This window comes from Mytilus galloprovincialis, chromosome 7 (assembly GCF_965363235.1).
Source record: "Mytilus galloprovincialis chromosome 7, xbMytGall1.hap1.1, whole genome shotgun sequence".
In the NCBI taxonomy this organism is placed as follows: Eukaryota; Metazoa; Mollusca; class Bivalvia; order Mytilida; family Mytilidae; genus Mytilus; species Mytilus galloprovincialis.
Window position 1 is genome coordinate 4,017,579 of NC_134844.1, and position 15,934 is coordinate 4,033,512.

Below are 15,934 nucleotides of genomic sequence, written 5' to 3' on the forward strand. Positions count from 1 at the left end.
TCATTATAAAACAACTTGTTGGATAGGGCAGGCATTTAACCATCGGCAAACCCTCTAGGTAATATTGTAAGGGTTCCTTGTCGTCTGATGAAAGCCAAATAATGACAGTGAAGCTAGCCAGCTTTTGCGAATAATTTGTTCATGATAAGGGGATTAATCCGGTACATTAAAAAGGACAAAATGTCACAGTACAGATGTTTGAAGACGGCGACAAGAAAACAATTCTTTCATATAACAAGCAGAAGTATGCATTTGAAATTAAATTAAAAACAGGTTTATGAACAATTTATCAATTTGGTTGGATAAATTTATTGACTAAATTGTTATTCCACTAACGTGCAACTCGACAGCATGTGATATTATATCGTATACGACGATTGTATGTTCTTTGCAACTTGAAAGACTGTAGAAATTGTCCTTCACTACAGGCAACCGTTTGTCTGTCCAAGTAATAGTTTTGTCTGGTACCTTCGTCCGTTTCCCTCGTGCTCGATTTTTGACAACTCAATCTGCTGCTGTCTAGGTCACAACATTTGTAGCCATATTTATAACTACTACTATAACCTTTTCTATATAATTTGAATTCGTTTAAGACACCGTTCTCACATTCCACCTTCTGTCTATCCAAGTAAATCAGATCTCCATTACCTCCAGAAGTAAACGCATTGTTGATCCCCCGTGTAACGCATGCATTTCCTTCAAGCTTGCAGCACGTGTACCTGTACCGGATCTTGTTACCTCTAGCTCGCTCCAGTTTGAACCGGTTAATAACGTTACCAGGTTCTCCACAACTTACTCTGTGACGATCAAGATAGACAGTGTTTCCGCCTCCATCATCATTCCAGGGTGTAACTCTGTCCCTACATCCATATGCATAAACTAGATTTGACAATAGCATTAGGTATGCTAGACACATCATCATACCAATGTTAAACATGATGAAACTGTAAAAATAAAAAAAATAAAAAATAAGCGAACTATCTTGATAACACCATACCAACAATGTTAAAGATGATAAAACTAAAAAATAAATAAAAATAAAAAAATAAGCGAACTATCTTGATAACAACAAGATGGGCGGTAGTCCAAATAATTATGACGTCTTGGAAGGCTATTTTAATTTTTTGCTCTGACGCCTTCCTGCGACGATGTAAGGCGTCAAAGAAAAAAAAATATAATAGCCTTTCAAGATGTCATAATTATTTGGACTGGATGGACAGTAAACATTTAAATGATTAAAAAAAGTTAAAAAAAAAAGTATTTTTTTCCTTGGTTGCCTCTAAATTAAACATTTAATATCAAGTAAACGTAAAACGTATTTAAGATCATTAACAATTCAATAACTTAGTGTTAAAAAAACTAACTTCGTAAAGGTGATGTGATTTTTTGAAATAGCGTTAATTTGACGTTACATTCTACAGGCGTTTGTACTGCACATAAATTGCTATCCAGTAATAACTTATAAACAATGTTGCCGACAACTAAACGAATATTTCACACACAAAAACAAAACAATTTCAGCTTTTACTTAACAACATCAATAGTTAAAACAATCGGTTTTTTTCGGATTATCGTCCATTATTATAATTTTAGATAATATTTTCTTAAAGCAAGGACGTATATGTTAGTTATACGTCCTTGCTTAAAGCGATCCACATATATATAAATCCGATTAGACGAAAAACCATTTACAATTGATAAAATCTAGTTTAGAACGCCACACAACCATTATAATATACTTAATATATTACTATATGATGTATACCCTTTATGACCCCCGAACACGATAAGTCAATATCAAACAATGTCAACTCGCCCCACTGGCCAATCGGCCCACACAATATCGCAACTTTATGAAAAAATCGCCAAACTCTTGTTTACCGACTCGCCCCACTTTTGAAAAAGTGTAAAATCAAATTGAAAATTCAGTCTGACAACTCACTTATTAACGAAAAGGGTTTAAACCCCACTGAATAAAGGTCTGTCAACTCGCACCACTTATAAAAATATCTTGCTTCCTTTAAGTATGTTAAATTACTGATAGTTGATCGTATCCAGTCCGGGCGTCCTGGTGTAGTGGTTAGTGTCGTGGGTTGATATACTAAAGCTCTTGAGTTCGAATCCCAGCATATACACTGGATTTTTTCTACGTGAATTTTAATAGATAAGTCTTCTCCGTATAATTGATTATATGTTTGAAAGTGGATTTAATAGTGGATTTGACATTCCTGCCAAAATGTTACAGAACAAAGGAAATAGATATAGGAAGATGTGGTGTGAGTGCCAATGAGACAACTCTCCATCCAAATAACAATTTATAAAAGTAAACCATTATAGGTCAATATGTACGGCCTTCAATACGGAGCCTTGGCTCGCACCGACCAACAAGCTATAAAGGGCCCCAAAATTGTACATCAGATTCCTGACTTAATTAGGACAGGTGCAAACATTTACAGCGGGATTAAACGTTTTAATGGTACATGTCTCTGATGGTACCAAACCTTCTCCCTTTTTCTGAAACAATAGCATAACATCACAACATGCAATAGCATGCATACCAGGCAAATTTACATAAAATGCTAGGGAACGTAAGCGCAAGCGTAGATGATATGACAGATTTTAAGGGTACTACTAAAAAGCGCCCGGGAGCGCCCGAGTGAAGAAAAAGCGCCCGGGGGGGGGGGGGGGGGAATATATAAAGAAATTGTATTGGCACGAGACAACTTTGTGTCGATGAAATAAGTTATGCACATTGATTTTTTTTTAATTTAGACAAGTATTTTGCAAATTCAGATAATAGACATTTGTAATAAAGCACAAAAACAAGTATGAATGTTCCAATTTAAACAATATATGAATACTATGGTATACTATAGATTTATAAAATGTTAGACATCAAAAGACATGTTTTTTTCAAAAACGATATCAAAATGAAAAATGCCAAAAACACTAAAAATTCACAGATAAATATTAATTTTATAAAATTAAAAGAGTGACACATTATTTAAGAACGATAAAAGTGACACGCACGTTTAGTGTATGTATATCAGCATCAGCAATTAAAACAATTATACTATGCATGTTAAAAGCAGGTGTTTGGTATAAAACAAATAACTGATTGAATCACCGATAAGCTTTTAACGTTGTTTTCTGTCAGTTTCAATAGAATAGAGATAACAATATTTTATTTTAAGCTCCGACGGCATCAGTTGGTGATTTGATGCCGTTTGGTCTTAAAATATAATATAGAATAAAGTAAGGAAAAGAATATCAGAAAAAGCAACAAAAGCTATGTACCATGTTATTTAACAAAAAGGGAGACGATGTAATTTATCAATAGATTGTCAGTTAGATTTATTTGATAAGCTGGTGAAACCAATTCTTTAATACGGATGAGAAGTATGAAACTGGACAAATCATTGGAAATAAGCATCAAATGTCCAATGATATCATATTAGTGCAAGCTGCTTATAGATGAAAATATAAAAAAAAGAAGATGTGGTATGATTGTCAATGAGACAACTCTCCACAAGAGACCAAAATGACACAGAAATTAACTAAAGGTCACCGTACGGCCTTCAACAATGAGCAAAGCCCATACCGCAAAGTCAGCTATAAAAGGCCCCGAAATGACAATGTAAAACAATTCAAACGAGAAAACAACCCAGTCAGGATTCTACTTCGTCAAAATTATCTCCCCATTACGCCAGTTCATTTTCACAATCGTAGAAATGAAAGCCATTGTAGGGATGACGCGCTGCCAATTTTGCTCTTGAAAACCGTTAAATTTATCAACATAGCGGTATTACGATCCTTGCAAGTCAGTTGTATTTTAAAAGACAAATGTATCTACTAGCTAATGAGCACCAGTTATTGATTCAACTTTAAAACTATTGTCTGGTCGGTTGGCAGGTGGAATTTTTTAAAATTCTTAAACATCTAAAAAAAATTATAATTAAATATTTCGAGGAAGGGCAGGCTAAAAATTTTCAGTGGTTGAAGATTATAAACCCTAGTTATCACACCAAAAAAAAATTTGGATTATTTTCTCGAGTCACATAATATTATATGGAAGGGCAGACACGAAAATTACTGAACTAAACACATTTATTCAAAAACCAGTTGTTGGCATGACACGGGTTATGTTCTTCTCATATATGTTATAATGGTATGATACTAAACCCCTGACGGGAAGGATTGTGCCTGATGTTCATATGATGAAATCATAATCTTTCAGTCAGTTTAATTGAAGTCTGGAGCTGGCATGTCAGTTAACTGCTAGTAGTCTGTTGTTAAAAATGTATTATTGTCATTTTGTTTATTTTTTTTTTGGTTACATCTTCTGACATCAGACTCGACTTCTCTTGAACTGAATTTTAATGTGCGTATTGTTATGCGTTTACATTTTTACATTGGCTAGAGGTATAGGGGGAGGGTTGAGATCTCACAAACATATTTAACCCCGCCGCATTTTTGCGCCTGTCCAAGTCAGGAGCCTCTGGCCTTTGTTAGTCTTGTATTATTTTAATTTTAGTTTCTTGTGTACAATTTGGAAATTAGTATGGCGTTCATTATCACTGAACTAGTATATACATGTATTTGTTAAGGAGCCAGCTGAAGGACGCCTCCGGGTGCGGGAATTTCTCGCTACATTGAAGACCTGTTTGTGACCTTCTGCTGTTGTTTTTTTCTATGGTCGGGTTGTTGTCTCTTTGGCACATACCCCATTTCCATTCTCAATTTTATTAATAGATTGATATGTTCTCCGTCCGTGGTATTTTTTAAAGAAAAATAGGAGGTTATGCATTTTTATCACCCAACTTGATAGATACCTACGGAAGCGCCACACATTTTTATTTTCTTCCTATGTTTGCGTTTAACGCAAACCTTTGCGTTATAACGCAAACCTTTGCGATATAACGCAAACCTTTGCGATATAACGCAAAGGTGCGTTACAACAAAAACCTTTGCGATATAACGCAAACCTTTGCGTTATAACGCAAACCTTTGCAAAACCTTAAATTTGCGTTATAACGCAAAACTTTGCGATATAACGCAAACATTTGTTTTATCTTATTTCTTATTTAAGATTCAAAGGAAACAGTAGTTATTGATGGAGGAGGCTGTATATATTAAAATTTATCACCTTTGTAGTCATTGCAAAGTAAAATGCTTGAATAATTAGATCTTATCAATGACTCATAATGAGCAGAATAATGTAAGAAGATGTGGTATGAGTGCCAATAAGAAAACTCTCCATCTAAGTCACTATTCGTAAAAGTAAACCATCATAGGCCGAATTACGGTCTTCAACATGGAGCATTGGCTCACACTGAACAACAAACTATAAAGGTCCCCAAAAACGATATCCATGTTACTACTAGTATATATATTACAAAGAAAATTGAGTAAATTGAGGTTATACCTAAGAAAAAAATCAACCTGCTAATATAGCTACAACCGAATATAAATATACTTCCAAAGTAAGCACTCGTTTGAGAACTGTAAAGTAGGTTAGATTCAAACAAGCTACCCTTTGGCAATAAATGTATAGAATGAAGATGTTTTATTAATAAAATTATGTTCTCTCTATTCAAATTGCTACCCAAGCATCTTAAAAATACTTCATTATATTGAAATGAAAATTCAATGACTTTCTATCAAAGAATCTTGATCATATTCTGAGATTTAAAAAAAAATGTTTCCTTATTAATAATTCATTTTAAAGCAGAAAGATCATTTTGTCTATTTGACTTGGAGGTTTCACAATTGTATGACATTATTTTTGATCTTTCAATTTAAATATGACTATATACTAAACTATATCTATTTTCTTGTTAAATAATATACTTTTCTGATGCAAAAATCAGTCTTAATTTATGTATAATTGCACTTCAAGTATTCATTATTCCTATGCATATTTATTATAATGACTTGGCCTTGTATGTATGTTTCTTTTTTTATCTACTAGTAAATCACATCCGAAATGAATGACAGACGGACATATATACAAAACTTAATGAAATTATAACGCAAAGGTTTGCGTTTAACGCAAAGCTCGCAAATAACGCAAATGTTTGCGTTACAACGCAAACATGGGAAGAAAAATAAAAAAAAAATGTGTGGCGCTAATACGCTTCCGTAGATACCCATGTCGTCGAGTTGATATCTAATTGTTCTGCATTACTATGTAATAGATAAATTGAAAACTTATGCAAATGGTGTTTTTGAAATAAAACACTGCGTAATTTAGAAGAAAATTGTCGTTTTATTTGTTTCTATTCACTTTTAAAACTTGTGTTACTATAATAAACATAACAGTAAGCATTTATCGCCTTTTCTAACAAAGAGCTTCGATTCTTTTGTTCTATTTCAACTGGGTTTCCGCCTGTGTCGTCAAGTACCTTTAGTAAAGAAATAGCTATTCGAACACATCTACTGTTTTTGTGATTCATTAGATAGGTATTTAACTTGACCCATATATTTCATCTTTTCGTGCTGTGATTTTTTATTTTATAAAGTCAACCTGTAGCTTTGGTATATAAAAATGACAGAATCTGAAGCGAGATGATATATCAAATACTCTTGCTTTGTACGTTTAAAGACAAACTATACACCTCAAACACGTGTCAACACAAAAAGGTGCACTCGATTTTCTCTTTTCGATACAATTGTTACATTTTTTGGATTTTTTTCTCGAGTCGCATAATGGAAGGGCAGACACGAAAAATACTGAACTAATAGATTAATATATTCTCCGTCCTTGGTAAAAAAAAATTTAATCGGAGGTTATGAATTTTTCTACTTCTACATTCAACTTGAGATGCACATGTCGTCGACTTGATATCCAATTGTTCTGCATTACTATGTTATAGATAAATTGAAAACTTATGCAAATGTTTTTTTATTAAATAAAACACTTCGTAATTGAGAAGAAAATGGTCGTTTTATTTGTTTCTATTAACTTTTAAATTTTGTGTTACTATAGTAAACATTACAGTAAGCATTTATCGCCTTCTCTAACAAATAGCTTCGATTCTTTTGTTCTATTTCAATTGGGTTTCCTCCTGTGCAACACATAAACAAACGACAACCACTTTATTACAGGCTCCCGACTGGGACAGACACATACATAAATAATGTGGTGGGGTTAAACATGTTAGCGGGATCCCAACCCTCCCCCTAACCTGGGACAGTGGTATAACAGTACATTTTGTTGTCGGGATGTACAAGTAACCGGTCACGTCCACTTGTATTTTTTTTTTGTCCATCTGATGAGTTAAGCCTTTTTCAACTGATTTTTATAGTTCGTTCTTATGTTGTACTGTTATACCACTGTCCCAGGTTAGGGGGAGGGTTGGGATCCCGCTAACATGTTTAACCCCGCCACATTACTTATGTATGTGCCTGTCCCAAGTCAGGAGCCTGTAATTCAGTGGTTGTCGTTTGTTTATGTGTTACATATTTGATTTTCGTTCATTTTTTTACATAAATAAGGCCGTTAGTTTTCTCGTTCGAATTGTTTTACATTGTCTTATCGGGCGTCTATTATAGCGGACTATGCGGTATGGGCTTTGCTCATTGTTGAAGGCCGTACGCCTTATTTAACGGTGACCTATAGTTGTTAATGTCTGTGTAATTTTGGTCTTTTGTGGATAGTTGTCTCATTGGCAATCATACCACATCTAGTAGAATTTGTCTCCTGTCATAAACACTTAGGGATTACCTTTGATTCTAATGGTAAATTCCATACACATATAAAAAATATTTTAAAGTGTGCAAGCACAAGATTAAATGTTCTTAAAAAATTGAAATATGTATTAAATAGAAATTATCTTGCTCGTATATATTTAACTTTTATAAGACCCGTTATGGAATATGCATGCGAGTTATGGGATGGTTGTACTCAACAAGAAGCCGTCAATTTAGAACATGTTCAGTTAGAAGCAGGGAGGTTAGTAACTGGGTTGCCCGTGTTTGCTAGTCGGGAAGCTATATATTTTGAAACTGGCTGGCAATTGCTTATGGACAGAAGAAAATCCAGAAAGCTCAATATGTTCTATTCTTTACATAATGGGACTGCCCCTGATTATCTCTGTGATTTAATGCCCCTGCTTGTTGGTCAAGTATCTAACTACGATTTGCGAAACAGTAATAATTATGTAGTACCCGGTTATAGACTAGACATAACTAGAAAATCCTTTTTCCAATCCACTACTATTGAATGGAATAGCCTTACCCCCGACATACGTACGTCCAAAAATATAAATATTTTTAAAACGAAAGATGAAGTCCAAATTGATACAGCCACCTTCCTATTTTAGTTGTGGGGATAGAAAACTTAATATCATTCATACACGTTTGAGAAATATGTGCAGTTCTTTAAATTCAGATTTACATCGTGTTAATATTAAACCAAGTCCAGCATGTAGCTGTGGCCACCCTGTTGAGGATAGTATACACTATTTTTTAGAGTGCGCTTTTCACAACGAAGCAAGAGAAATACTGTTTTTAAAAATTAGAAAGTTATGCTATATCCATTGAGCTTCTATTAGCTGGTGACGGTGACCTTTCTTTTCAGCAAAACAAAGACATTTTTGAGTCCGTACAATCTTATATCAGAATAACACAAAGATTTAAAACAATCAATTAACGTTCTAAATTTCAACTTTACAACCTTTCACTCCAGTCCAGTTGTTTCATTATTATGCCTTATTATATTGTATTTTTTTTTCTTTTTATTTCTAATTTTTTTTTGAAGTATGTATTACATGCATTACTACTATGTTTTTTTTTCTTTTTTTTTCCATTATCTAATGTACTTTGTGTTTATATTTATATTGGGAGAGGACGTCTCTAATGTTGTTATAACTTGTGTCCAATCCCTTTTGCTACTTTTGCAAAGAAAATATGTTTAAACTAAATTTAAACTAAACCACATCTTTTTTATATAGTAATATTTTATGGAACGCCACGACTGCCTTATGTTAATAATCAGCATTATACGCAGTGTTCACAGCATTATATGAAGTGATCACAGCATTATATGTAGTGCTCACAGCATTATATGCAGTGTTCACAACATTATATGAAGTGCTCACAACATTATATTAAGTGCTCACAACATTATATTAAGTGCTCACAACATTATATTAAGTGCTCACAACATTATATTAAGTGTTCACAACATTATACGTTTTTTGTTGTATGATGAGATTGATGTATGATGAGATTTATGAATGATGAGATCATTCGGTAAACTTCGTTTTTTTGCGGAAATTACCGAATCCATAATTGGTAAATTACGGTAAATTAATGCCCAGCAAACAAATTTAAACAGTTATTATTATATATGTGATCATTAAGGCAGTATACAATATTTAAAACGGATTGAAATAAGTAAATTAAGAAGTATGATCAATTTAACCCAAGTTTATTCAACACCAGGGCATTTAAAACTTATTTTGAGGATTAGTTTCACCATATTCACAACTTAATATGTATATATATTTACTAGAACACATCCGTGATATCGCGGGTCTGTGACTGAATTAAAGAATATAACTATGCGTAAGCCTTATTTTAGTATTGGTATTGTCATCTGATAAAGTCATGCCGATTATAAGATGAAGTTTTCTCTGCTTTTAACATCTTTCTGTTTGAACCCGTCGACCTGGAACTTGTCAATTTAATATTGGTATTATTGATTTTGTTTGGAAAACAAAAGTCTCTGGAAAGGAGTATTTTTTAATCAACAGTTTTGTCCTTTATGAGTTATGAATAAAATTGAATTTTTGATTCGCTGTTTTACGTCTAACAAATTGAAAACTGTACATGCTGTACCTATACGCCTTATTTTAAGTCCAGATTTTTATTATTCGTATTGTCATCTTAGAAAGTCATACTGATTAAAGTACTACAATCGGGAACAATGTGACAATGATTGAATTAAGTAGTTTCAACCCTGTGATTACGACCCGTGTATATAGCAAAATCTTAAATACAGCGTTTCGTGGTACTCCTGTCAGATGCGGAACGTACAGATAATGTAAAAGTTAACAGGTGAATATATTATTGGTATCGATTCGACCCGGAACTTCTTAATTATTGGCAATATTAATTATGTGGAAAACAAAAGGGTCTGGAGTGATGTTATTTTTAATCAACAGCATGGTACTATATTAGTTATATATACTCTCAGATCAGTACTTATAGTGTCTTTTTATTGTTGGGATATACAAGTACCCGCCCACATGCACGTTCACTCTATTTTCTTGTTAGATCATATGCATTTATATTTGTACCCATCTAATGAGTTAATATAAAAAAGAAGATGTGGTATGATTGCCAATGAGACAACTATCCACAAAATACCAAAATGACACAAACATTAACAACTATAGGTCACCGTACGGCCTTCAACAATGAGCAAAGCCCATACCGCATAGTCAGCTATAAAAGGCCCCGATACGACCATGTAAAACAATTCAAACGAGAAAACTAACAAGCCTTTTACAACTGATTTTCATAGTTCGTTCTTATGTTGTTCTGTTACGCCACTGTCCCAGGTTAGAGGGAGGATACCAACATCCCGCTAACATGTTAAAACCCACCACATTTTGCATATATGTGGCCGTCCCAAGTCAGGAGGAGCCTTTATTTCAGTGGTTGTCGTTTGTTAATTAATGTGTTATATACATGTTAGTTTTTCGATCGTTTGTTTGTACATAAATTAGGAATATTTTTCGTTTATCATTTCGGGGCCTTCTATAGCTGACTATCCGGTATGGGCTTTCCTCATTGTTGAAGGTCGTACTGTGGCCGTTTAGCTGTTTAAAATTTCTGTGATGTCACTTTGTCTCTTGTGGAAAGTTGTTTCATTGGCAAGCATACCACTTTTATATATATGTGTACCGTGCAAACTGACGAACAAACGTAGTAAAAGTTTTATTCATCCCCACAAACTCAATTTTCATAAGAGATGATAACTTTAAATAAAAATGTTAAACAGGGTCTTGAAAGGGTAAATTTTTCTATGAAAGTTAAAATTTCTATATAAGACTGCTGATCATATTTAGAAGACAATCTTAGTACTTGTCGTGCTAAAAAGCTTGTAAAAAAATGGAATAATTGATGTAAAGTTAATATGTTTAACACCTACAGTGAAATGCTTTAAACTGCATTTTCCATATCTGTTAGATACTTATTCATGTAAAAATGCCAAATTCTGAAAATCGATGCCAAAAATGACTCTATCATGACATATATAAGCTAGCGTTATATGGCACCTATGTGTTATAGAAAGCTGACTGTTTTATTTAAAAGGTAATTAAGCTTTTTAAAACTGAGTACGGACTATAAAGTGGCACCTTGCTAAATTTCTTCAGTAGGAAATGAACTCGAGAATATATCATACAAATTTTCCTTTGATATTTCATTAAATAAACTTTTTATTATTTAACTTACATTTTGCCATTCGTATTTCTTACGACGAACAGAACTTCTTCAATCATTCACCTCTCAGTTTCATCTTTTCCTTACTTATTTCAATCAGTTTTAAATATTGTATGCTACCTTATGATAACATGATTTAAATAACTTTTTAAATTTGTTTGCTGGGCATTACCGTTATTTACCAATTATGGATTCGGTAATCTCCGCTAAAAAACGAAGTTTACCGAATGATCTCATCATTAATAAATCTCATCATACATCAATCTCATCATACAACAAAAAACGTATAATGTTGTGAACACTTAATATAATGTTGTGAGCACTTAATATAATGTTGTGAGCACTTAATATAATGTTGTGAGCACTTAATATAATGTTGTGAGCACTTCATATAATGTTGTGAACACTGCATATAATGCTGTGAGCACTGCATATAATGCTGTGATCACTTCATATAATGTTGTGAGCACTACATATAATGCTGTGATCACTTCATATAATGCTGTGAACACTGCGTATACTGCTGATTATTAACATAAGGCAGTCGTGGCGTTCCATAATATTTAGTTTGCTTTTAATTTACTGATAACAAAATCAATATTTATAGCTTTTAATTTACTGATAACAAAATCAATATTTATAAACTTTATAATAATATATGACTTTATAATCAAAATTTCACCTATTCCGCACTATGTTAAAGCAGTTCTTCGGGATAATGCATCCGTGCTGCAGTATATGATAAAAAAAATCACAATAATCGGTTCTATAATAGGGGTCAAGTGTCAGAACAACCATTCAACATATAGAATTAAATCCATCCATCCATAAAAATGTGTCGACTATGCGTTATACTTCGCAGATTAGGGAACACGACAAATACACACACTGTCGGCAAAGTAAAAAAAAACAATCATAATGAAATTCTAGTATACATTTCTTTTTTAACTTTTTTTTTATATGAACACGAAATTTAATAATAAATAGATATAGGAAGATGTGGTATGAGTGGCAATGAGACAACTCTCCGTCCAAGTAACAATTTATAAAAGTAAACCATTATAGGTCACGGTACGACCTTAATTCAACACGGAGCCTTGGCTCACACCGAACAGCATGCTATAAAGGGCCCCAAAAAATACTAGTGTAAAATCATTCAAACGGGAAAACCAACGGCCGTCTAGTCTATATAAAAAACGAGAAACGAGAAACACGTATGAACTACTTAAACAGACGACAACTACCGTACATCAGATTCCCGACTTAAAATAGGTGCAAACTTTTGCAAAAACGATTTTATCTTTCTTATATGCAAAATAAATTTTTTTTTTTTTTTATCTAGTGGATGCCAGGTCTTAAAACTTTCCAAACTGCACAGGTAAGTCTGTACACAGAGTAGTTTTTGAGGTGAAAATACGGCCATATTTGAATTGTTCATTTGTTATGATGAACTTTAAGGTTTATGACCCCTTCTGTAGCCATGTGAATTATGATCTCTTCAAACTGCAATAGTATCAGCTAAGATAATGAATAATAGAGATGGGCCATTTTGTACATATACCAAGGGGAAACTTCGTTCAAAGCATTATTTATTTTTTCATTGGATTTGATAGAGAAAGGTGATTTTGGGCCAAACAAATCCAACAGTTTTGTAGAAAATCCAGATTTTATTAGAGATTTGTGTGAAAATTTTTTATACATACATTACGTAATTGTTTTCTATGATGTGTTAGCATTTATTGTTTACAAAAAAGTCCTACACAACCTTTAAAGGAGTAGGTGCGGCAAGGACCGATTTTGGCCCCAAATTTCAGGTTCATCTGACGAAAGATTTTGACCACTTTTTAAACACTTAAGTGTCCATTTTATTTGAGTCAATTAGTTTATGTGAAAGATTTAAACTGATTAGGCATTAAAAAACGATCCGATTCCAGCTCAAATATGAAAAATCTACCAAATATGCCGAAAATGTCACTTTTCGGATGGTTTTTGTCAAAAATGAAAGTGGCCGCATCCGTGTTCATCCTCAACCTTTATATCTGTTATGTATTATCATCAAATACAACTTACATTTCAATATTAAGGATGAACACGAATGCGGCCACTTTCGTTTTACACGGAAATCGTCTAAAATTTAACTAAAATGCTAGAATTGTGAAGTTTTCAGTAATTTAGCATGACTTACTGGTGCTAGTACCCGATATATGTGCATTACATTGTCAAAAACAACCCATATTTATGTAGAAGAAGCATTCTATACTGTCCAATAAATAACTAAAAGTTTACATTTTAACAGTTTTGTAAAACTGCTATATTTTGGGGCCAAAAAAGGGGTCTTACTGGACCTACTCCTTTCAAAAATCCTTGTGCTGAGTCACTTAAGTCGAACGTACCTCAAAAGGTGTGCTTAAATTAGTCCATATTTATATTTATTTGAACCAATATGTTAATTCATAAACTTCTTTTAAGGAAATCATTGCTAGCACTGCATGCAATAATTATCTATCTATCAAGCCCCGAAATGTCAAATTTTAGAGTACAAGGGGAAAGGCTGTGGCTTTTCTTAAAAAAAAAGCCATGTTTATCATTGAATATCATTGAATGAACACAATGGTGCATAAACCTTAAATATCTAGCTAGTGTTCAATTCCTCCTATTTTTTGGAACGGAAACGTTAATTTGAATTTAGAAATGTTTGACTCTAAAAACCCCAAAATGTTTCAAATGCAAAGAAATGAATATTTAAGTCATTAAACATTAAAGGCGAATAAAATAAAAATTAATTTAAGATTCATGTAAAATACAACTTACCAGTACGAAAGTTTTTCTTTAATCTAACGAAATATTGTCAAGGCGAGGTTTATATATCCTGGACATCGATTCTTAAGCACGAGAAAGACGATCCCTGCGAAAAGTGAACTGACAAGTCTAGCCAGTATATAAAACATCTAAAAATAGAAAAAAGGGGGTTCACGATGACCGATAAAAGTTACACTCTCCTGTTAATGTGATTGCGGAAAAAAAATACTTACAGTAAAACGATAAAAAAAAAACCATGAAATGACAAGAATAAATGCATATGAGACAGATTATTCGGTGTACATGTTTGTTTTGAAAAAAAAAAAAAAAACAGAAGGGAAAAACATACGGTTTTCACACAGGCGATTGGGTATATGATACAGATTTTTTTTTTATTAAAATGTTTAATTTTCTATATTTATAATACGTATCTATCATTTCTTTGCATGTCTAACCTAGTTTCGAGTGATTTAAACGACTTAGAGAAAATACCAAATTTTACTATCCAAACTAAGAAACAAACCACTGTGTATCATCGCCACCGGAAATTTGGTACTAACGAAGCGGATAGAAATGGGGGGGGGGGGGGGGGGAGAGAAAACAAGGTAAGAATTCATTCAATATTTTAAGCATTTCTACTGATTTGACGAGGGTACCGCTTAAGAAATGATTTTCTGATATATAATTCTTTAAATTATTAGGCCGATGCTATACTCCAAAACTTGTCACTTTGTACCGAAAATTCGAAGCCGATTGTCCTTTGTCGCCCCATTGGCAAGATATTCAACTGGTTTTTTTTTAAATTATTTTTCCAGACATACTTTTAGATTATTATAGTTTGGCATCATATCTAGGCCACGGTTTTTTAATTTGATGGTTTACGGATTTTCCCCATGAAAAAGTCGGGTCGGTCGGTCGGGAAAAAAAAAAGAAAAAAAATCATCTTTGAAGACAGAAAAATATGCAAAATCAATATATATTTCACCTTTCTAACAATATGTTTGTTATGCTATTTTATCATCATTTCTTAAATTTTAGTTCGATGAAATATTATTGCTCAACTGTTATAAACATCGCATGACATTGTCTAATAATTTACAGTAAAAAAAGGGTATCGGGGTCGTTCGCCCTGATTACATGTTCGCCCTAGGTTCGTTCGCACTGAGTTTGTTCGCCCTGGGTTCGTTCGCCCTATATTCATTTATGATATATCAGTCATTTCAAAAAAATGTACATTTTTCGGTTATTGTCTATTGTCTGTTTTATTTGTAAGTTTGACATATTTTTTTAACTTAACATAAGAGTTTACATATTGTGCAAGATAGTACATGCAAATATTAGTGTGCAAAAAGTTTCATATTTTTTTTATATTCGTTGAAGTATGAAAATTCGCCAATTTCCATGCGTTCGTTTTTGATAAATAACATTTGCATTCAAGTTATCTGTACATAAAACTGCATTTAAAGGTAAGCAGAATGATTTTTCTTTATTTAGTAACATCATAATTAAAAAAAAAATAACTTTCCATGTTTCAAATCATGACAAATTTTATTCCACAGTCACTGGAAGGTCTGTTCATCAATATTTGTCCTTCCTGTTACTATTCATTTGCTTACTAGATAAAACTAGTTTCTCCCTCAAATAACGGCGGTTTTTTATGGTGACGTCGTAGGCGTGGATA

The 15,934-nt window shown here is 33.0% G+C and overlaps 1 long non-coding RNA gene across 1 annotated transcript; it reads right to left on the reverse strand.

The window, feature by feature from the left end:
* Positions 1–285: 285 nt before the first annotated feature.
* LOC143082147 (uncharacterized) lies at positions 286–14,364 on the reverse strand. The gene is made up of 2 exons (XR_012980295.1): positions 14,266–14,364; positions 286–944 (listed from the first exon to the last, which is right to left on the reverse strand). It is a non-coding gene; the product is annotated as an uncharacterized LOC143082147 (long non-coding RNA).
* Positions 14,365–15,934: the final 1,570 nt, after the last annotated feature.